Raw genomic sequence first — 22473 nt, 5'->3', positions numbered from 1 at the left:
GATTGTGTGTGTGCATAATCTCTTTATCAAAAGGATGGATTTCATCTGTCAGACGGAGGGGCCGGTTTTGTAAAAAATAAATACTCAAACTGGTTTTGAAAAATCTCTATGGGGATTGGTTTTAGGAAGGTTCTAATCCATTTACTCTGATACAACATTTCAAAGAACACCTTAAAGCCACATTTAGAAAGGCATTTATTGAACAATTCTGCACACCATAGCTTCAATCCAAGAGAAACAGTCATTCTTCTACTAATTAAGGCCCCGTTCACACTGGAGAAAGTCATTCCAGCTAGAGTAGGATTGAGCCCAGACAGCCTTTAAGCTGGATGCGTTCAGACCTATTTTTAAATCTGGCTAGCACACACTTGTGTCCGCACTCAATCCGGCTTCATCCAGCATGTTTGCTGTCCTCCAAACCACTAGGTGGCGCCCCGTAATATACAGAGTCCGTTCATGCCGCGGTAGGACCACGTGTGCGCATGCGTCGTGCGGTTTTTTTGTCCCGTGTCGCGCCCCGTGAACCGGAAGTAGCATGTTGCTAGCCGGATTCGCTCGCCACATTTGCGTTCACACCTGAGCCACATGTGAGCCAGTCTGGCTAGATCCACCTCTCATGGGTGGATCTAGCCGGATTGAAGTCAAACTGGATACAGCCGGATTCGAGGTGTTCACACTCAGGAAAAAACACATCTGGATCGATCTGGATGCGACCGAATCCTGCTTAAGCCACATTTTTTTCCCCAGTGTGAACGGGGTATAAGTCATTGTACATATACAGGGTTTCTCCAATTGTAAGTCTGTGGGTGCATAAAAACAAACAACATTTTTCAAAGTCACCTTTCACTTTCTCGCTCAGCTTAAAAGCATTAATATAGAATTAGGCAGTCTGATAAATCATTTTGCGATAAACAAATAACATACAATTCCAAATGCCTCTATTTGATATCATCCAGTCCTTTAATTAAAAACAAAATGGATTCCAAGCATCTGCTAAGATGCTAGATGAAGATAACACTGGCAGAATAGACAGAGGTGCAGCCTGGTGTAAAGAGTTGCTTTGGTACTAAGGGAAATGTAATTAATTAGCACATTAGCTGTAGTTTATAAAAAGCAAGGATAAAAGAGATAAAGATAGAAAATTTGATAAATAAGACAGATAAGAACAGCAAGATTTATAGTATGTATATTGTAAGATGGTAACTTCTTATCTGAGCATTGCAGGGTTTTTAAGTAATCAACAATGATTCACTGTGAGTATAAATTAAGGGCCTTATCTGTGTGAAATGGTGCAGATTTAATAGGGATAAATAGTGTGCTGATGAGGTGAGAAGAGTTCAGAATTTGTTTAAATAAATTTAGCAAGAAAGCACCCGTGAGTGAGAGTCTATGCCAATCTTAAACTGTTTACTCTTGTACACATTTTTGATGCCTTCTGTGTCCTGTGTGCAAACCACATATGAATTCTTCCTTTTTTTTTATTCATTTTGAAATGTTCCGTGGTTGGCCTAGTTCATTTCCAGCAGACTTATTGGTTTGTTTGAAACCCATTTCCACACTCAGAATGGGTGTGCTCGGTAGCAGATGCTTCAATTTCAGACCCGAGCACGAGTGCGTACACACAGACACACACACACGGACTGAAATCATGCCTCCATCAGCTTTGCCTTGTCTGTCGTGCAGATATCGATTTACAGGCCAGTTATGAGCTGGCTCTGAAGCCACCTCTGGAGTTTTATAGAAACATGATAAACACCATCAATCTCTTTGTACAGCCTTCACAAGGTGGCAGATGGTTCATAGCCTTTTAATCAATTGGGATTCATTCCAATACGGCACAATGTAATGGTGCTTATGCTACTCTGGTCTATTGTGCCATGAGTTTTTGTTGTTAAAGTCAATTTAACGCATCCAAACACATTTTTCTCCTCATCTGGTCATCAACATGTCTCTATGTGGAAATGGTCATTGATATCTAATAGGGATTAAAGTTCAGAAGCAGTAAATATGTGGAAGTTAGCAGGGATATTTGCATCTATGTGGTAGATAAGCTAACTTGAAAAGGTATGGTATAGTATAACTATGGAATGGATTCAGAAAAGTTGGTAAATTTGGTCAAAAAGGGAGGTTAGCATGCTATCAATATGAGCAACATACTGCCAAACAGTTATTGACACACATTGACAATACCTTTGTGAAACACAATCATCATCAGCATTTCTTCTTCAGTGAACAAGGAATAAGGAACGTTGAGCAAATGAATGTCAGAATACTACGGTATATAACTTTATATATTTTGCCAAGGACTAAGAAAACACTATTCATCACAGAAAGTGTACAAAGAAACAGAGTATTTTTTGAGTTCTTGAATGCGCCATGACATACAATTATTTAAAATTGAAACTAATTTAAGATTATAATTGATATTTCACAACACTAAATGTTGTTCAATTCTCGACACAGGAAGGAATCTATAATTAATTCACAGCAGTCATGGCAGAAATTGAGCAAGCAATGTGCAGAATAAAATAAAAAAAAGGCCTTAAAAGGCTTAATATATTTGGCTGATTGAGATCATAAATAATTATAATGAATCTCCTATAGCCACCTGATTAGAGGGAGCAAGAGAGAAGGTTGAACCTGGTTTAACTAAGATCTGTCATGACATTGACAGTACCTACTGTTTAATATTTTCATGTTGATCCTTTTTTTGGAGATATATTGTATTACGCAGAAAAGCAGCTGCAGCACAAAACAGTTTAGCCTCCTCAGTTCTCTGAGGTGGACTAAACAAAAAAGAGCACAAGGAAGCATGCAGTAGTTTTAACTTCTCTTCGCGGTACCATGGTTCTTCAGATCAACTCAACAGGTAGGAACACAGAGGGAACTACACAACATGCTTTACAGCATACAGCACTTCGCTGCTCAAAAGTGGAGTTAGATGACTGCTAACTAGCTTGTAGCTTGTGTTATTCTATGAGCAGACATTATGGCCAGAAAACAAAGAGGCTCTTCTCTGACCAAACAAGGACAAGAAAATAACAAAGTGACAGACGCATAAACAAGAGTATTTTTTTTTCCAAATCGAGGCAACTGGACTCAAGGATTGTTTTTTGAAGACGTTTCGCCACTGCCCCAAGTGGCTTCTTCAGTTCTGCTACTACTCTGGTTGGGAATCTGAGTTTTATGTGTTCAGGACCTCTGTGGGTGGATCTTGCAGGAACTCACATGACTATGATCCCTATAACTGGTTAATAGTCAGTTAACGACCAGAAACTGTGTCTGGGCCATGTGCAGACTAGTTGACGGCCCATCGTTAGAGTCTGAATGGGAGTGAAGTCTGCTAGGAAAAGACAGAGTTGTAAACAGGTGAGAGCTGATGCCTCAGCCCTCCTCCTCTGTCTGGCTTCTTTGACTCCTCTTTCATACCATCTGTCCTCCCTGTCTACAATTTGGACATTATTATCCTCAAAGGATAAATAAGAGTACTATTAATGTAGCTTATGCTTCTTTGTGAGAGCTGAAAGAGGAAAAGAAAAACAATACTTATTTTGACCTGACTCATTGGAGCTTCTACGTTGTACGCTTTTGTGTGTGTTTGATTCAGAGGGCAAGCGCCACACAGGTAAACACTGTTAGCACCCTTAAGGCTGTTCCATACTCCGCGAGACAAAGAGCAGAGAACGCACTCCACGGGTGGTAAGAGATAAATTAAAACGGTCTTTTCCGCACTGAGGTACCATACTCCGCGAGACGCGTGTGTGCAGAACTCCTCATACGGCCCGCCCACTAAACTATAAGGAAAGACTTTACTGAGTTTTTTAACACACCACAAGGACTTGTGCCATGGCAAGAGGGCATTATACAGAGAGGGTGCCTGCAACAGCGTGAGATGTCCGGCGATGAGTTGTGAAAATGCGACATTAAAAGTAACAATAGCAAAGATTCAGTGTTTGTGCCTTTATGACCACATTTGCACATCTACTGTGTTCCAATGTGCCTGCGATACTTCAAACTGTCCGGTGATGAGCTGTGAAGATGCGACATTAAAAGTAACAATAGCAAAGATATACAGACATTGTTAACGAGCCTATTATGCCCGGGTATGTAGGAGTATATAGAATGGTAATAACAGTCACCATCTGGTATGTGTGAATGGCTGTCTGGAGTTATTGGTGACAAATCACCCTGACTTGCCTTTCTTTCTTTTATTGCTCATCATGCAAAACCGGTATGGTCTTATCTAAATCTGTTGAATCAGCGCTGTTTATACACCTACCTATATACCTGGAGAGGCTCTTGCGCTTCTCCACTTTCATCACGCCCACAATAAATTCCGACCAATCACAGCATGGTTGCCGCACAGCCTTGAAAGACAAAGTTCGGCCCGGACCCTGTGCACAGGAGTGCGGATCAGCGGGCGGTCAGAGACAAAAAAATGACGTCATTTTGTGGGCGTAACGTCTGCAGGGGGGAAAAATGTCTTTGTCTCGCGGAGTATGGATCCAGCTTTAGCGCTCTACTCAACGAGCTGATATGGATTTAATGTGTACTGCATGTATGAATGTGTGTGCGTGTGTGTGGTGCCAGTGTGCTTATATGAGTCTAATGAACATGGGAAAGTTTGCATATGTTAGTGGGGTGCTACTCCCTCTGCAATCAGTGACAGTTTATTTGGGAACACTGTTATTTTTAAAATATCGTGGTGCCTTTTCGATCAGCGTGTCAATAAATACACACATATTATACTATTACTATTTTTGTCCTTAGATGTGTTTGTGTTCTTCTGCTGTAACCTGCAGAAGTCATCTTGTCATTAAGCCAGTCAAGTCTGGCAACACAGTGACAATGAGCACAAAGGACTCTGTGCATGTGGATGCATTTGAAGTGGACATGAGGACACCATATTAGACACAAGATCTCCAAACAGTCTAGGGTGGATTCACTTTGTGTGTTTTATTTCCTGCCAAGAGGCTTTATTTACCCACAAAAAAGCAGGGTAAATAAAAGGGTTGCTTAATTATGTCATTGAATAGGTAAAGTGAATTACACGATCACAGTAACAAACAATATCACAAAAGTGAAGCTAATATTAAAGGCAAACTGTGCTGTAGCTGCAACTGGTTTGGTGGGAGGTTGTAATCTTCCACTCCTCCCACACATATAACACGTTTTTTTTTTAAATATGGATTAGCAGACAAAGCTTTCCGTCAAAGCTTTCCTTCAGCGACTTTCATAATAATCATAAATACCCCTACAACTGATCATCTGTTGAAGAACAAATATCCTTCAGTGTCTGTGTGTCAGACCACTGCACTGTGTCCTTCCCCTCTGTGTGACACTCTGTGTGAGCTCACCATTACTCTCACCATGTGTGCCGTGACATGCATCTGAGTAATATCTGTGAGACATCAGCTCTAACACCACTGTTAATCCTGCCATCTGTCACAGACATGTATATGTGCATCATGTAAAACTGAGCCTTTTTATGTTTATGCTGGATAAAATTGCCAATTAAAGTTGCTATTTTCTATATTTTGTGCTGACAACATTATTTTTTTTCTATGAAGTTATGTAATCCGGCTTTTAAATGGAAATATGTCAATCAAACAAAAAAGACATTTGAGCTTCAGTTAATAAAGGAGTCTCTTTGGCATCTCCGCTATCACTGCCAATGCTAATGATGCTGTTGTTTTATTATTTTTTTTTACCAAGCAAATCACGTTAACATGTGAGCTGAGCAGTGAATCAAAAAACACCTGATAATTAATGAGATTATAATGAGTAGCTCCTGAATGCAGAGATGTACAGGAGATAATGATGCTGTGTCAATAAATACGGGGGATGGTTGTGGCTCACGTGGTGGAGCAGTTTGTTGCAAGATTGGCGGTTTGATCCCAGGCACCAGCAAAAGTGTTGGCACACCAAACCACAGCTTGCTTCCCATGAATGGTAGGCCCAGTTTGTGGGTATGAATGTGAAACATTTGTCAAGAGCTTTTGGCGTGTAAACATTTTTACATTCTGATGTTACATAAGTTGCCAGATTGTTTTTGAAATAGTGTAGATGCTATCTGTCAGTCAAGAAAATCTGGCAACCCTGCAGTCTAATTCAAGTAGCATTACCTTGCTACTCTGCACTGGCCTATTTGACTGTCCTGTCAGGTCTGTGTCCTCAGATACAGTAGTACTGAGGACCATGCACTTGCAGTTGGTGCTTTTCTTGCCCATCTACTGCAGAGACTGTATATAGAGGTGAACGACCTGACAGCTCCCCAAAAGCATTGCCCCCTGGTGGCTGACCTCAGTAAACCCAGCGCCCATTTAATTGGATGAGACACAGACCAACCTAAAAACAAAGCGCTACTCTAATAAAGGGTTTGTGGATATAATCCTGTTATTGATAGTTTGTGGCTTGCTAGCTAGATTGTATTTTGCTAATCTGTCTTGAAATGCTTATTGTTCTCAGTGTTATATTTAACAAGTTAGTGTTGACTAAAAAAAGTGTAAATGAACCAGCAGCCATTAAGCAAGGGCTGCCCAAACAGTTAGGAGAAAGATGTGCATGACATGAACTAAGACTAAGACAGACTCTTGCCTCGATTTTGTACATTGGTACATGGTCGGAGGAATGGAACTCAGTTTTGGGCCTGATAGCAGGGAATTTTCACCACGGTGAAATTGTTACTCCAGGTCTCATTGTTTGGCACATTAATGAGTAGCCAGACTGAGGGATTTTGAGATCCCAACCTCTTTTAAAACCATGGGAGACAACAGAAACTTTCCTTGTGCTATATTGTGGTATAAGCTCTACACATCTGGTTGGTAATGTCTCCTGGTTGCTCCTTGGCTATTACAGGTATTGGAGGTACCTGGACCAGGACATTCCCAAATCAGACAACCAATAATCATTGACCAGATGTGACAATGACACATTGTTGGAGACCATTTAACATTAACATTCAGTAGTTACTAGTTGTTACTATTCCCTCATTTTCACTCTACTTTGCTTTTGAGTTAAGACTCATCCGAGAACTGATTTAAAAACATATTTGATTTAAAGTTCTTTGATCAGTGTTTATAATTACTTTAATAACAGACCACAGAGCACCAGGAGTAACTAATGAATGAAGGGTGATTGGTTTCTTTTGCTTTACAGCTGGTCAGGAGTGACTAATACAGAAAGCGATTTTGTTTTAGGAACCTAGTCATCACCTCTTGATAATTAATAATGTGATCCCCCTGTGTATTCTTCAATTACTCTTTATTATCTTCTTTGTAGCCCATAGTAACTGCAGACAGACTATTGATATTGATTGATTGAAGTGAGATAGATCTATCGACTGCACATTTAGTAAAAATAGAGCACTGTGTGTTAATTTACAAATGCTTTAAAGTGTTCATGTTAATAATACATGCACAAATCTAAATTTGCAAATTTGTGCAAAGGCAACGGTCTACATCAACAACTTTCAGCAGTGTTATTTCCTTGTTCTTTTATTTTCTTTTATGCCTGCTGGAGTGCAAATGAATGAAATACATGCTTAAAATAGCAGCACAAACATATAGCTAAACATTTATACAGTATAGATGCATTTCCACTGAAACAGTTATTAAACTGAGAAGATTCGGGCCTTTGAGAAGTGATTTGTGGCTGCAGCCCCAGAAACCAGCCCCTAACTTGGCCTCCAGAGTATAAAGAACATCTGTGGGGACTGTGCGGGGGCTTCATTTACATGGTGAACAAATAAAAGAGCTTCTTGTCCACAAAAGCAAATTAAAGCTGTGGTAACAATTCCACCTTTGTACCTTTAAACAGTGAAGACGAACAAAAGCACAAATATCCCTCCTGCCGGGCTGTGTGGAAGAGACTGCAGTCACATGCAGCTCCAGAAGGAAAAATAACTTGGAGGAAATGTTTTGAAGTGTTCTGTGAAAGGGAAAGGTAATTCCAACTTATTAAAACCCAATTGGCCTTGTTACAAAAACAGCACATCAGCTGCACAGGTACCTTCCTACAGAAACTGCAGCCAGTCTGTTTAGAAGAGAAACATTTAGAGCCGAAGATGGTTGAAATCTGGAGCACCTTGGCCAAGCATCTGTTCCATTTTTATTCTTAAAAAAACAAAACCAACCAATATAACATGCTTGCTGTCTGACATTATGATTAAATGTGATTTTAATGCATGAAGATATCAATTATGTTTTAGTCCAAAGTACCAGCGCGGCATTACAGCGATGAAATACAAGCGTGCATAATTAATTCTAGGTTACACTGAATGGTTACACAAATTCTCATGAACGATGTTCATGGTCTGATGGAAATTCTTTCTGTCATTTAATCTGCCGCTGCCAATCCTCCAGTGGAATGAGAGAAAATGATGTGTACATACAGAAGAACACAAAGGCTCGCCTGTATGGGCCCTCCTCTGCCAGGTTTCCCCTCGTCCCCCTTCCCCCTTCGTCCGTTGCCGTGGAAACCATATGGTTTATACCGGTAGTCCTCTTCCAAACTTTGCAGATATAAATACTATTGTATTATAATATTATCTAAATACTATACATCATAATATTTATATGTTTACCGTCGTGATTACTCCAATATGAAGTGCAATTTAAATATTAATACACAACTACTTAGAAAACAATATGAACAAGCGTGCACCAGGCACCAGGATTGACATGGATAAATATGTAGAAGATTTTGGAGATGCATTAAACGAGGAAACCCCAAAAAAAAAAAGTTTATTTAGGTGAAATCGCTTAGTGAAATGCGTGCGTTGTCACAGGCAATTTACGTCACCACCAGCAGGCCCACAAGTTGCATTACCATGGCAACGTGAAGACACTTTTGACCAGTGCAACTGCTCTCTTTGACTCTCAACTGACTCTTTCAGTCATTCTCAAAAATGAAATAACCACATGCTCACTTCAACAAATGTCTCCACGTTACTTCTACACGCCCCATTTCCCGTCATTTCATAAGGAAATGCTGTCGCACACATATCAAGCACTGATGCATTAGAAAACAACTTTTATCAATCAAATAAACGTGTATGTCGACATAGATGGTCGTGTTGGGCTGGTTCGTTTGTGTTAAATAATAATATAAAAGTGATTGTTTCCTAAAAAATGTTTAAGGGCCAAATCGCTTAGAGAAATGCGTGAATTGTCAGAGCGACATGACTGTAATCAAATCGGCATGTTTGATTGACTGTGTAGTCTTTCCATTTAGATCAATATTAGGTCATTGTCTTTAATTTACAAACAGAGAACGTGCACTCTTCGGCTAACTGCATATGGGATCAAAAAGAATCATGTTTTCCATATAGTCCGGCTGAGGAAGCGGCCTTCAAGCAGCAGATAGTTTGTGTAATAATAATACAAACCATTCCTCATTCATTTCTATTGGCGCTCCTGTCTGTAGTGCCCACACGTACGAAAATGCCCTGCATTGACTTTCTATGGAGATAGCTTTCCGTGGTGCCTGCAAGTAATTTCACTACATTTCGTGTCGGTGCCACGTAATGCAGTGTTAGTCACGTATTTCTGTGAGATCAGGTTGAAATATAATAGCTATAACAGAACCCATATTTTTGTGTTGCTATAAATAGCTGCTGCTGTGTAAATGTCTCTTGTTTCCAAAGAATAGGAAAACACAATATGCTGTCAAAGTAATAAACAAATACTATGTAGCCTAAATCCTAACAAACACAGATTATACCTGTTGCTAATCTAATATTTTCCTTGAGATTATTTTACATAAGAACAATGGTACTATCCTACTATGAAACCAGGATGGTCGTCATGAAATTTAGTGGTTAGCAATGTGTGACACACATACAAACCACCAGAAATGAGGTGGGAACTGTCCTAATGCCATTAATTTACAACTCTTCTGGGGCACCACATATGGAAGGCAGGACCGATTTTAAATCAAGATTCAGAATCAGTATTACATTGGAAGAAATAATGCATGTAAGATGTCAGATGAAGTCAGCTCACTTATTCTACACAATATGCTTAGAGACATAAGACACAAGGCACTGATGTGGCAGGTGCCGCTGAGTACTTGTGAACAAGCTAGCTTCTTCCCAGCATGTTTGGACCAGCACTGTAGGGTGCAATCCTCCATGCTGATGACAGGCTCTGCTTTGTAGTACTTCAGAGATTTTCAGTATTCATAAGAGAGCTGCTTTTTTCTGCAGAAATTCTGTTGTTGCTGTTTGCACTGGTTGCTTGGAAGTAGGCACTTGATGTCTGGAAAATTAGAGTCAAGTGTTATAGAATGTTTAGCCTTATACTGTTTTGTATTTGTATTTTTTTTCTATGCTGTAGTGTTAAATGATAATGTATGTATGTGCAACATTAGATATAAACACCTTGCTTTTTTGAATCACCTCAGCCAAGGGGAAAATAAACTATATATATATACAAACTAAAGCAACTGACAAGTCTCCAGCCAGATGCTCAGCAGACTGAGCCCCACACACACGGTGTACCCAGAAGCAGCCCCTAATATAAACCTTAACCAAGCCCCGAGGAGGAGCTGTGAAATCCCAGAGCACGGCTCTATAGACTTTTCCTGAGAAGCCAACGGCTGCTGCAGATTTCTTATTATTCTATTTAAAGACGGGTTAAGTATCCTTTATCAAGCCCACCGCTGCACATTTCAGCCATTGCTGTCTAACAATTTCAGACATGCCTACCTATCCAGGTGTTTCCAATAGAGACAACATGATGATAGATAATAAGAGTGTGAGGGTTGAAGGCGGGCTGAGCGTCAGGTGCACTATTTACTCTGACATTGTTATTGCACAATGATAAGCTGTTAGACCGGGCAAAGGAGCCGAGGGGGAGACTGACTGCAGGCGGAATCTAGGCCATGTGTAGGAATCATCTTCAATTTGTAGCCTCCAAGATTGCCCATCGGGCAACAGGGAATCCATCCGCTAATATGGATGGAAAAACTGGATGCTGGTTTGCAGGTTTTGCAGGCTACCAGAAATCCTCTTAAAAATACAGTTTTTGCAGGTGCGACCAACGTGTGTGTGAGAGACAGGAGGAAGAGCAAAAAGGGGAGACGTGATGGATTTGTGTGTGCCCGTTTATGTCCAGTCTTTAGGGAGAAAACAGGTGTGAGCATGTTTGTGTGTGTTGGAAAGCTTCTCCTGTGCCGTGGTGCATTGAAAAGTTGATTATATTTTTGGCTCTTTATTGCTGACGATTACAAAGTTATTCTGCTTTAGAGGAAAATTCTACTAGAAAAGGCAATGTGTTCGCTTCCACTGTGCAGAAAATCTGCCAATAGGCCAAACAAAAGAAAAAGCTGTTTTTTTCCCCTCTTGCAGTGAAAGCATTGCAAATAGAGATGACATGCAGACAGGTGCTCACAAAAACACATTAGGAATGCATTCTCCATTGTGCATATCTTTGCACAACATTTTTTTTCCTTGCACTGAGCATTTTAGCCTTGGTTGATGGCCCTGGAGCTTCAAGTGTCAGGCTCAAACGCAGCAAACATCCTGGTTATATAAATAAAAACAGTGGAACAAAAGGGGAAAGCTGGGACCTTTCAGTTCAACACAGCTCCTTCTTTTGTAGCTGTCTAAAAATCAAAACAATTTCTCCACAAATTTACTCTAAATCTTGCATTTGATTGCCGCAAGAGCTGGATATTATTCAGAACACAACCCCCCGTCCAACAAATACAAATAACAGCAGGAGCGTCTGTAATAGGAATGTAAAGCGTCCACACTGTGCTTGCCTCTGACATTGCATTGCATCACATCTAAAAGGTCAGTTTTCAGTCATGGCACGCTGAGTGTTTCAGTCCCTCCCTTATAATGTCATTGGGTTTACTCACTGCTGCTGCCCTTTGAGCGCTGACACACACACAACCGTGGAGAGCCAACAAGGACCGGAGCAGCATCTGTGTGGCCCGTCTGTTTCGACATGCATGTGAATGCATCGCAAAGACAATGATAAACAGCCAGCTTTCCAGATGCAGGAAGGTTCTGGACCTGCATGAGAAAAAATTCACTAGTATTTTAACTCCTAACAACATTATCAACAGGTGGACAAAACAAGCATGCCAACTTTTTTTTGTTTTTAATTTTAACATTATTTAAAACCAAATGATGTCTGGATTGTCCTGCACATCAGAATCTTGTTGTTTGTGTTTGTGTGTACACCTATGGTGGCCACTTGTGTTTTCATCTATGTCCATGTTTTGTTGGTGTGGTACTTGTCACCATGGTAACCAAAAATGGCAGCAAGAGCTGCTGGTCTACATTATTTTAAAGAAGGATCTTTCGATAGTTTTAATGTCTCAACGTAGCCAAGTAGTTTTTAAGACTAAACTAGGGCTGTTTGTTTACATAATTGTCCATCGTTATCTTATGAGGAATGACATTTTTTATGTGTTATCTTAAATGGAGAATTTTTTAGTATTGAATGCTTTAGCAGTAACTAATATTTATTATTATTTATTCATATGTATGTTTTCCACACATTGCTGTAAAAAGGTTAAGATGTGTCATTGTGTGTGTTAAAAAAACAATATCTGCTCAAGATTGTGTGTTTCTGCTCATTATCCACAACATTACGTCTGCATTGCTTCCAGATTTCTCAAACTATGGGAAGAGCTGAGGGTCAAAATGCGTTTCTTGTTCTTTTTTGGGTGAACATGCATTAGTGTGTCACCAACTGTGACTGTCCTAGTCTAACTCTACACCAATGCTGTGCAAGCTTTTTACAGACTTGAGCCTGATTCCTAGCTGAAATTCAAATTCAAGCAGTTAATGAGTTCAGCTGCTGTTCAGCATCTACACCACATTTCTAAAATGTTCCAGATGTGTCACATGGCCAAATATTGCCAGTGTCCTGAAGGGATGTCTTTGTGCATCTGACACAACACATCCAGATCAACAGGCTCCAGCAATCCACACTGCAGATGGGATCACTTTTTCTCACATTTACCTGCTGTTAGAATGCAAAAAAAATCAATCGTTCAGTTGGTAATGTTGCTATTTGCAAAAAAGAACCAACATGGTGGGTGAATTGAGGGGAAAGATTCTCACATATAGACAGTGAAGCAATTATTATAAATCTTTGCAGTCACTATACAACCACAAGCACTATATTTTTTAGATCATTGTCCATATAAGAGCATTGTTAATTGAGCTCCAGGCTTTATGAGGTTATCGCGGCAATTTCTAGCACGTCAGCATCTCCTCTCTAATAGAACAGTGTTATTATATTTATATATACATTTTCAGGCAAGGCCTGTGTGCTGCAGCCTGCTATAGTGGCACACTAGGCTTTATTGATCAATATCTTTATTTTCTTGTTTCGCTCTGTGAGTGTATTTTCATTGTCAGGCCGCAGCTGGAAGGCCTGCTTTGCACAGAGCTGTCGTTGATCAAGGAAGTGTTTGATAGCTACTCGGCAAGTGTTTGGAAACTGTGTTGTAGCGTGTGGAGGTGGGGGGTAGTGGAGTAGTGGGGTGGGGGTGGTAGTGGGGGGGTGACTTGTACTTTGCTATATACAATATAAGTGTAAAGAAGAAAAGATAACAGTAGAGAAAATGAGAAGTGTACTTTGACAGCTAGCCCTCTCAGTGTGGGGGTTTGCAGCTGTCCTATCTGTTTTACACCGCATTGTGTTTGTTTTTGACTCAGGACTGCCTTTTTGATATGAGCTTGAGTTTATCAGCCATCATTTGAAAGCTGCTTGTTTTGGCCCAATTAACACATACATACAAAACTTCCTGCTTGTTTAGCTTGTTGGAGTCAAAACTTAATGGCAATTAACGCAAGAAACTTGCCACACTACAGCAACCATCATCTTAACTAAAATTAGATCAAACTATCCCATGTTGTGTTATTAGGAAGAGCATTTCTGGCCCAACCAGACCATTAAATGTTCTGACATGCTTTTGAACGAAACCAAGGTCATTTATCCTTGTCCATCTTTAACTAATTCTAACTTCAGATAATGAGACATGGAAACATCACTCACTTAAAACCGCCTTGTCTGCCTTGTAGTCTTCAATTAGGTTTGATGTTTTGCCAGCAAAGACGGAAACCACAAATCTGTGTCTTATACCAGCAATTAAAGATACAAGTAGTTTTTTTCTGTGGTTTTTGCCACAACATCATTCTCTGGTTTGTCACATGTGCATATATATGTGCATATATATATATATATATATATATATATATATATATATATATATATATATATGTGTATGTGTGTGTGTGTGTGTGTGTGTGTGTGTGTGCATGTGTGTAGGTGTGTGCATGTGTGTAGGTGTAGGTGTGTGTGTGTTTATGTAGGTAGGAGCAAAGTGGGAGTCTAATGGGTCACGCTGCAAGTTTCCTGCCAATTAGCCCGTCGTTCATAGATTGATTTGTCTGTAAAAAATAGATGTCATGTTGTGAGATATGGGGGCGTCTCAGCCCAGAGCCCAGAGCAAATACAGTGGTCTTCTGGTGTTCGTCATCTCTGCTTGAAGTTATACGCTTTGGCAGTGACAGTTATTCTTTTGATGGGTTATTAGCTGTCTGTCTCTTGTCCCCCTGGTCTGTCAATGTCTGCACGCACATCTAAAATATCTCCCTTTTTCTTTTATTGGACCAAAATACAAATGCAGGTGCAGATGTACAGATGGAAACTTTATTGTAAGTGTGTTTTTATTGTTATTATTATAATTGCAATAAGTAGTCATATTTTATCCCTCAGAAACCAGTAGGTTTGTTCTACATGTTACAATTAAAATATGTCCAAAAATTTGTCATAACAGTATTCTGTCAAAAACAAACAATTCTGCACTCCTCTTAGCAACTAATGGTTCAGATTATATTCACTTGTGACTAGAATTCAGCAAGTTTGTGGTAGATCTGGAGACTTTTTGTGGTTTTAAGGAGGTTGGAGTCAAATGGAGAAACTAAATGTAACACTGTCTAACAAAAGACAAGCGTTATGAATATAAAGTTAAAGCACACTCTCTCTCTCACAAGTCCAAAAAAATTACACAAGGTGAAGACAAGGCTCGAAGTAGCAAAACAAGACAAAAAAACAAAAACAAAACAAAACAAAAACAACAAAAAAAAAGAACTGAATACGAGAAACTAGGTATCAAACAGGGAAACCACAGACCATGAACAAAGGGAAGGTACACAAGGAAGCAACACATATTAACTGACAATGACACATGGTACACACAAGGTAAGGGCGACAAGAAACAGGTGGAAACAATTAGGACAGGGCAGCCAATCACAATGGAGGGAAACAATGAGAAGTAATGACACAAGGTAGAAAGACAACAAAAATATACACGGGCGCATGTACAAGGCAGCTGTCAAATAAACCAAAATAAAACTGAACTAACAAAACTATTATCTACAAATCTACAAGGCTAAAGGAAAGGAAAGGACATAGAACACAACCAGAAAACATTTGAAAAACAAGCTAAATTAAAGCTGCAAGCACCGATGACAGGCCCTTGCACTCCTTGCGGTCCGCGGGACCGGCAGTCGCCGCCTCCCCTATCGGCCCTCGTCCATCTCCCCCTGGTACTGGCACGAGCTGTGGTCTGCAGGGAGGAAGAGTACAGCAAAATATATAGAACACATATAGAAAAGACAGGTCCTCTGGCCAGTAGGTGGCGCAGTGACTGTAGCATATGCGCATATTAATGCATGCAGAGTGAGATGTTCAGCATGAGTGTAAAGTTTCATCCACATAGGATGAAGTATGAGGGAGATACAGCCACAGAAACATCAATTTCCCGTGCGTTGGCGAAGGGTCAAATTCGTGGCGGCGCCACAGCCAGACTTTATGACGGATAAGAGTATCCACACCAATTTTCAGCTGGATTGGACAAATCCCGTAGGAGGAGTTTGTAAAAGTGCGGGGAGTGGAAAATGCAAAATGGCGCAGCTTTTTCAAAATGGCGGACCTTCTGTTCATTTTAGACGATATCTCCAAGAAACTTTTTTTCTCGTCTAGAGGTGATACATATACCTACCAATTTTCATGTCTGTAGGTCAAACAGGGACTCAGATCTCATTCTAGGGGGCGCTGTTGAGCCATGTGGCCACGCCCACATATGACGATAATGTGATATGAAAAGGTGCACAGGGGCTGATGTCATGATAGAGTGAGAGGCAGGTAGGATTAATAAATCAAGAAACACAGCAGCTTTCTCTATGGTGGCGAAGGGTCACATTTGTGGCGTTGCCACGCCCACACGGTGTAACATCGAGCTGTGTTTTTGATAAATTTTGCTCAGCCATGTCTTTAGAACCATGTGATGAAATCTTAGGTCTATCAGAGTATTTCGCTAGAAGGAGTTCATTCAAATAAGAGGTGTGGAACATGGAAAATCAGCCTGAACACAATTCATACTGCCAGTAGGTGGTGCTATGGGAGTATCAGCTCATTAGCATATCAATCTGTTCAGAATGACAGGCTCAGCATGCCTGATTTTTTTCATCCACATAGGATGAAGGATGTAGGAGATACAGCCACAAATACATCCATTTCCTGTGTGTTGGCGAAGGGGTCAAGTTCATGGTGGCGCCACAGCCACACGGTATGACGAAGTGCTTCGTTTTTGATAACTTTTGGTCCCTGACCCCTTAAGGGCAAGCGCACCAATTTTCAACCTAGGAGGAGTTTGCAAAAGTGCGGAGAGTGCAAATTGGAAGATGGCGTGGTTTTTCCAAGATGGCCGACGCCCTGTAGGGGGTAGAAAGGCATGTTTTCTGGCATGAGGCGATATATCAGTGTACCAGTTTTCATTGCCGTAGGTGAATATTTTCAAATTGCACCATTCGGTGCTCGGGCCCTAATAAACTAAGAAACATACCATAACACATGGCTACAGACATAGCTAAATAATATATAACATGTGTTTTAACGATTAACGTTTAATTCTGTTTCTGTAGAATCAATAAACAAAGAAATTTTTATTAGGGCCCGAGCACCAAATGGTGCAAGAGCACTATTGAAATGCAAGCGTTTATTATTATTATACGTCATTCTTCTTCCGGCACCGGTATCGCGATTTTGACCCCCTGAACATGCTCAAAAACTCACCAAACTTGGCACAAAATTGTCCCCCGACAAAAATCGCAACTTGGCACTGTCGCCATTGGCGGGCGTGGCTGCATGGCTCTGCAGCACCCCCTAAAGTGTGAAAATATTCACCGCAAGTGCTACAGACCTGAAACTCGGTACACTGATGTAGCGCCTCGTGAGAAGAAAAAAAGCCTCTTGGACGAAAATTCCACAATGTACAGGAAGTCTGCCATTTTGAAAAAACCACGCCTTGTTCCAATTTGCACACCCCGCACTTTTGTGAACTCCTCCTAGGGGAATTGCTTGATATGGCTGAAAATTGGTGCACTCGCCCTTAAGGGGTTAGGGACCAAAACTTATCAAAAACGCAGCACTTCCTCATACGGTCTGACTGTGGCGCCACCACAAATTTGACCCTTTGCCAACGCCGGAAATGGATGTGTTTGTGGCTGTATCTCCAACATATTTCATCCAATGTAAATGAAAAAAATCAGACATGCTGAGCCTGTCATTCTGAACAGATTGATATGCTAATGACCAGAAATGCTCATAGCGCCACCTACTGGCGGTACAAATTGTGTTCAGGCTGATTATCCATGTTCCACACCTCGTATTTGAACAAACTCCTCCTCTGACAGACCTGAGATTTAGTCACATGGTTCTGAAGACATGGCTGAGCAAAAGTTATCAAAAACAGATTGAAGTTACACCATGTGGGCGGGGCATCGCCACAAAGGTGACTCTTCGCCACCATAGAGAAAGCTGCTGTGTTTCTTGATTTGTTCATCCTACCTACCTCCTACTCTATCATGACATCAGCCCCTGAACACCTTATCATATCACCTCATCGTCACATGTGGGCGTGGCCACATGGCTCAGCAGCGCCCCCTGGAATGCGATCTGCTTCCCCGTTTGACCTACAAACACGCAAATTGGTACTCATATGTATCACCTCTAGAAAAGAAAAAAAGTCTCTTGGAGGTATACTCTAAAACGCACAGGAAGTCCGCCATTTTGAAAAAACTGCGCCATTTTGCATTTTTCACTCCCTGCACTTTTACAAACTCCTCCTAGAGGATTTCTCCATTCCACCTGAAACTTGGTCTGGTTACTCTTAAGGCATTAGGGACCAAAAGTTATCAAAAACGCAGCGCTTTGTCACACGGTATGGCCGTGGCGCCGCCACAAAGTTGACCCTTCGCCAACGCACAGGAAATAGATGTCTTTTTGCCTGTATCTCCCACATACTTCATCCTATGTGGATGAAACTTTCATGCTGAACATCGGACACTGCACATGCTTCATGCTCCAGCCACCTACTGGCCGGAGGACCTGTCTTTTGTACGTGTGTTTTGCTGTACTCTTCTGCCCTGCAGACCACAGCTCGTGCCGGTACAGCTGGGAGAGAGGTCATAGGACGATAGGAGAGGTGGCGGCTGCTGGTCCCGCGGATCCCCAATAAAGCAGAAACAAAATGCACATTTCAGGGTGGCCTTTTATTGTGGGCAGTTTGAGGTACACCTGTGCACTAATCATGATGTCAGATCAGCATCTTGATGTGGCACACCTGTGAGGTGGGATGGATTATCTCAGCAAAGCAGAAGTGCTCACTATCACACATTTAGACAGATTTGTGAACAATGTTTGAGAGGAATGGTAATATTGTGTATCTGGAATGAAGTTTAGATCTTCAAGTCCATCTCATGAAACATGGGAGCAAAAACAAAAGTGTTGCGTTTATATTTTTGTTGAGTGTATATGCCTAGTTCATAGGCTCACATACACAATTTGATGTATTCCTGTATTTTCAGAGGAAGTGAGACTGTTTCCTAATTTGGATTTATCCAGCTTTAATATAATCTCATTTACAAATCATGACAGGACCTTTTCTGTGCCTATATTTTGAAGAAATGACACCTGCGATTATGGGGCAAAGCAGATTGATCTGTTTGGTTTGCATCTTCAGATACAGTGGGGAGAAATTAGTAAAGTGTTAAGATGCTGATTGGCACCAGTCAGCTTGTCTGTATAAAACTATAGCATCTGGTGAAACATTGGACTTGAAACAGCACAAGAAAGCAGATGAATCCGACAAGAAAGCATCCAACTGAGCACAGGCTGCCAGCATCTAACCGGTGCACAGACTGTCTATAAATCACCCACAGACCTGCTCTTCCCTCTTCTGTGTTTCTAATTAATGTTTACCCATACTTGAGGCATATGGAGATGGAGTTTTTTTTCATTATCACCTCTAAAGGTGTGCAGGCCTCTTGTTTAGGTGAGACATGGAGGTGTAGCAGGTGTAGCAGGTGTCACCTGACGAATAGGGAGCATGGAGGAAAAGCTATACAGTCTTAAGATACAAGATGAACACACTAAATTTCACATGATGGATCGTGGGTATCTTTGCGGTGGAAGAATCCACCTGTACAACATGTCGTGCCTGCCTGCCGTTACTTTCTTCCAGTGATTGTGGAAATGAAAAGTGTGGTATGGGATTTGCTTGGGGTTATCAGATGCTGTCCGTAGTAATTCAGATTGATGAAAGATAAGGAAAACTGATTGTATGGGATGATGGACAGCTGTATCACAGATAAATCTGGCCAGACGGATTGACAATTGTGAGTGTGGGGCGGCTTCTATTTCAGACTCTGGTAGTTATTTTTTCCACCGTCACACATGTTAGTGAGATGTCAACTGAGAGCCGAAACTCCTGGTGCTTCACCATTCATGCAGGGATATGTGTGAAATGATGTGAAAATTTCCAGACCAAATAACAAAATTGATATAAGTCTGAACAAGACAGAGGTCTGCTCCGTCTTATGAATATACCCACAAAACCACTGCACTCGCACTGAAACACAATTTGCGGAGAATACATTATATAGCAGATCAAAGACAAGCTGTGCATAACTTTATTTTTGCAAACTATTTCAGTTGCAGCCTGATGTTTTTTGTTTTTTAATTGTTGGAATGAAGACATACCAGATAAACACAGACCACCATAAATAACTCACTGCTTCATTTCTCTGATTGGTTGATGTACATGCAGAGTCCAAATATCAGACTTCTTTGTGTATAATAGAAAATGAATTAGGATGGTTGGCCAGGCAACAAGCATTTATATAACTGCTTTGAAAGTGTAATGGTATATTTTTGACCCCTCCCATTACATATAAGATGCTTGGTGGAGTCATGTATATGAACTGAACCTGTTTAGTTCGTAGTGGTTCACGGTGTCCTTTGTGGTGTTCGTGTTGTAGTTGTGTCTTGTGCTTCCTGTTTTACTTTGAAAGTCCTATCTTCCTTGTGTATTCCCTTGTGTTTTACTTCCTTGTGTGTAACCGTTTGTTTCCCTGCTACCTTGTGTGCCACACCAAACCTTACCAGCCTTCGCTCTCAAATCTTGTTTTTTTTCCACATGTGGTAACTCATGCTTAGTCTTGTACATAGATTAACTGTTTTCTTTGTCTATGTTGGGATAACATACACTAACTACGCTAATTTTTGGACTCTTTTGTACTGACTAGGTCAGTAAAATAAAAGACTTTGTTTGAACTTCGACTGCCTGCTGCCTTTGCACTTGTGTCCTCATCCCCAAACCCTGACAATACTCAGCATACTAAAAATATAAATAAACATTATTTACAGCAAATAAGAATATAAAACATAGGTGCAATTTGGAATGAACATATAAATATAAGTGTAAAACAACATTGTGCAATTAGAGATGTAGATATAAGCTGTAGCTGTAGCTTAATAAAAACACATCATCTAATTTGCACCCTAATACCTGAGGTCTTTCAAAAATACCATCACTATTCCTCATTCATCAATTATGTTTGACTAAACATTTAAAGCAAAATCCCGCCCACCGAAGAAAACCTCCCCCTCTGAAGAGTGGAGGATGGGCTTTGATTCAATCTTAGCTTCTTCTCCGAGTCATACAGTGTATAGTCATTACACAGTCAGAGCTAAACACACAGACCTGCCTGATTTATGGCAGTTTCTGGATCTGGTAAAGGCCCTAGGTCAGGGGTGAGCAAATATTTGTTTTGCGAGGGCCAGATGACTTCCATAAAGAAATTGTTTAGTAGATAATAAGATAAATCCGAAATTACTAACAGAAGAGTAACATTGCATATTAATGTGTTGGTATAGGTGGATCCTATTTTTAAAGTAAAGACAACTCAACCAGAGATTAGGTGGGATGGCAACAGTACTGCAGCATGGAACAGGAAGACAGTTTTGTTTGCAGGCTGAACCGGTCCATGAGCTCCCAAGGTCTACCAATACACTGAATGTAAACATAGATGACATGACAGCTCCCCAAAAGTGAGGCAAAAACTTATTGATTGAATTTGGAGGCAGGTTGCTGTATAGATCATAAACCCATGGTACATGGATTTAGAGAAAATCCAGTTTCCACAGTTACAACCAGCAACCCATCTACAAAGATTGTCTAAAATTAGGGGGAGGCTGTATCTGTTGCGAACACTATGCTGTCATTATTATATATACACGTTATTCCATTATATTTTATGGTTATACCTTTCTTTTGTCTGTGCTTCTTCTTCTTCTTCCTCTGAAAGACCAGCATTGAATAGATGCTAAGAAGCCCTACAGCTACATTACAGGGTTGTTATATCTGCTATTTGTGGACCTAGTCATACCAGATAGGGTCAATATGTACTTGAATACATGCTGATAGCAAACTTCACTGATTTCTTCATGGATTGGATGGAATTCATGGAATGGATTTTCTTATTCCATTGAGGCTAGTCTCTCCTGTGAATCTTTGGGGTAGTATTTTCACCAGTTTGGAAAGGTGTAAAGGTGAACCATTAAGCCTGACAGACTGCTTTTGCCCTCCTTTTGCTCAAACCGACAGACACGGATTGCAGCGTGTGTGTGTATGTGGTATGTGGTTTGCTGCATATTTTTGATGAATAATATACAGATTCCATTTTTTTATATTTATGGCAATATCATTGTGTTATTCTGCACAATTTACATTTTTGCATTCTCCATGATGCTGTTTCCACAGCGGTGCAGGACTATTGCTATGAGCAAAAAATTAGCACACACAAAGTAAAAATGTTACAGAAGTAAAAAATTCTGAAACACCGCATGGGAATCTGAAGGTTAAGTAGATACACTGTACACTTTGTTAAACAAATGACGACCTTACTGTTTGAAAACTGCATCACTCACTTATTTTACTTACTTATTTTCTTTAAGCTGACATTTTTTTCCTGTGTAGACAAGACCAGCGTGAATGTTTCAACAGCAGCATGGTTTCCTCACGAGGATATGATATACAGAATGCTGCTGAATTATTCAAATAGTTTCATCACTTAAACAACAAGCCAGCTAATAAGTTAAA

The 22473-nt window shown here is 40.5% G+C and overlaps 1 protein-coding gene across 2 annotated transcripts in view; it reads left to right on the top strand.

Annotated features, from left to right (window-relative positions):
* The window catches only part of opcml (opioid binding protein/cell adhesion molecule-like), a 207748-nt gene that overhangs the window by 41382 nt on the left and 143893 nt on the right, over nt 1-22473 (top strand). The gene's annotated exons all lie outside the window — the stretch shown is intronic.

Source organism: Parambassis ranga, chromosome 14 (assembly GCF_900634625.1).
Source record: "Parambassis ranga chromosome 14, fParRan2.1, whole genome shotgun sequence".
Classification (NCBI taxonomy): domain Eukaryota; kingdom Metazoa; phylum Chordata; class Actinopteri; family Ambassidae; genus Parambassis; species Parambassis ranga.
The sequence above is the reverse complement of the archived record's forward strand: the minus strand, read 5'-3'. Positions and strand labels throughout refer to the sequence as shown.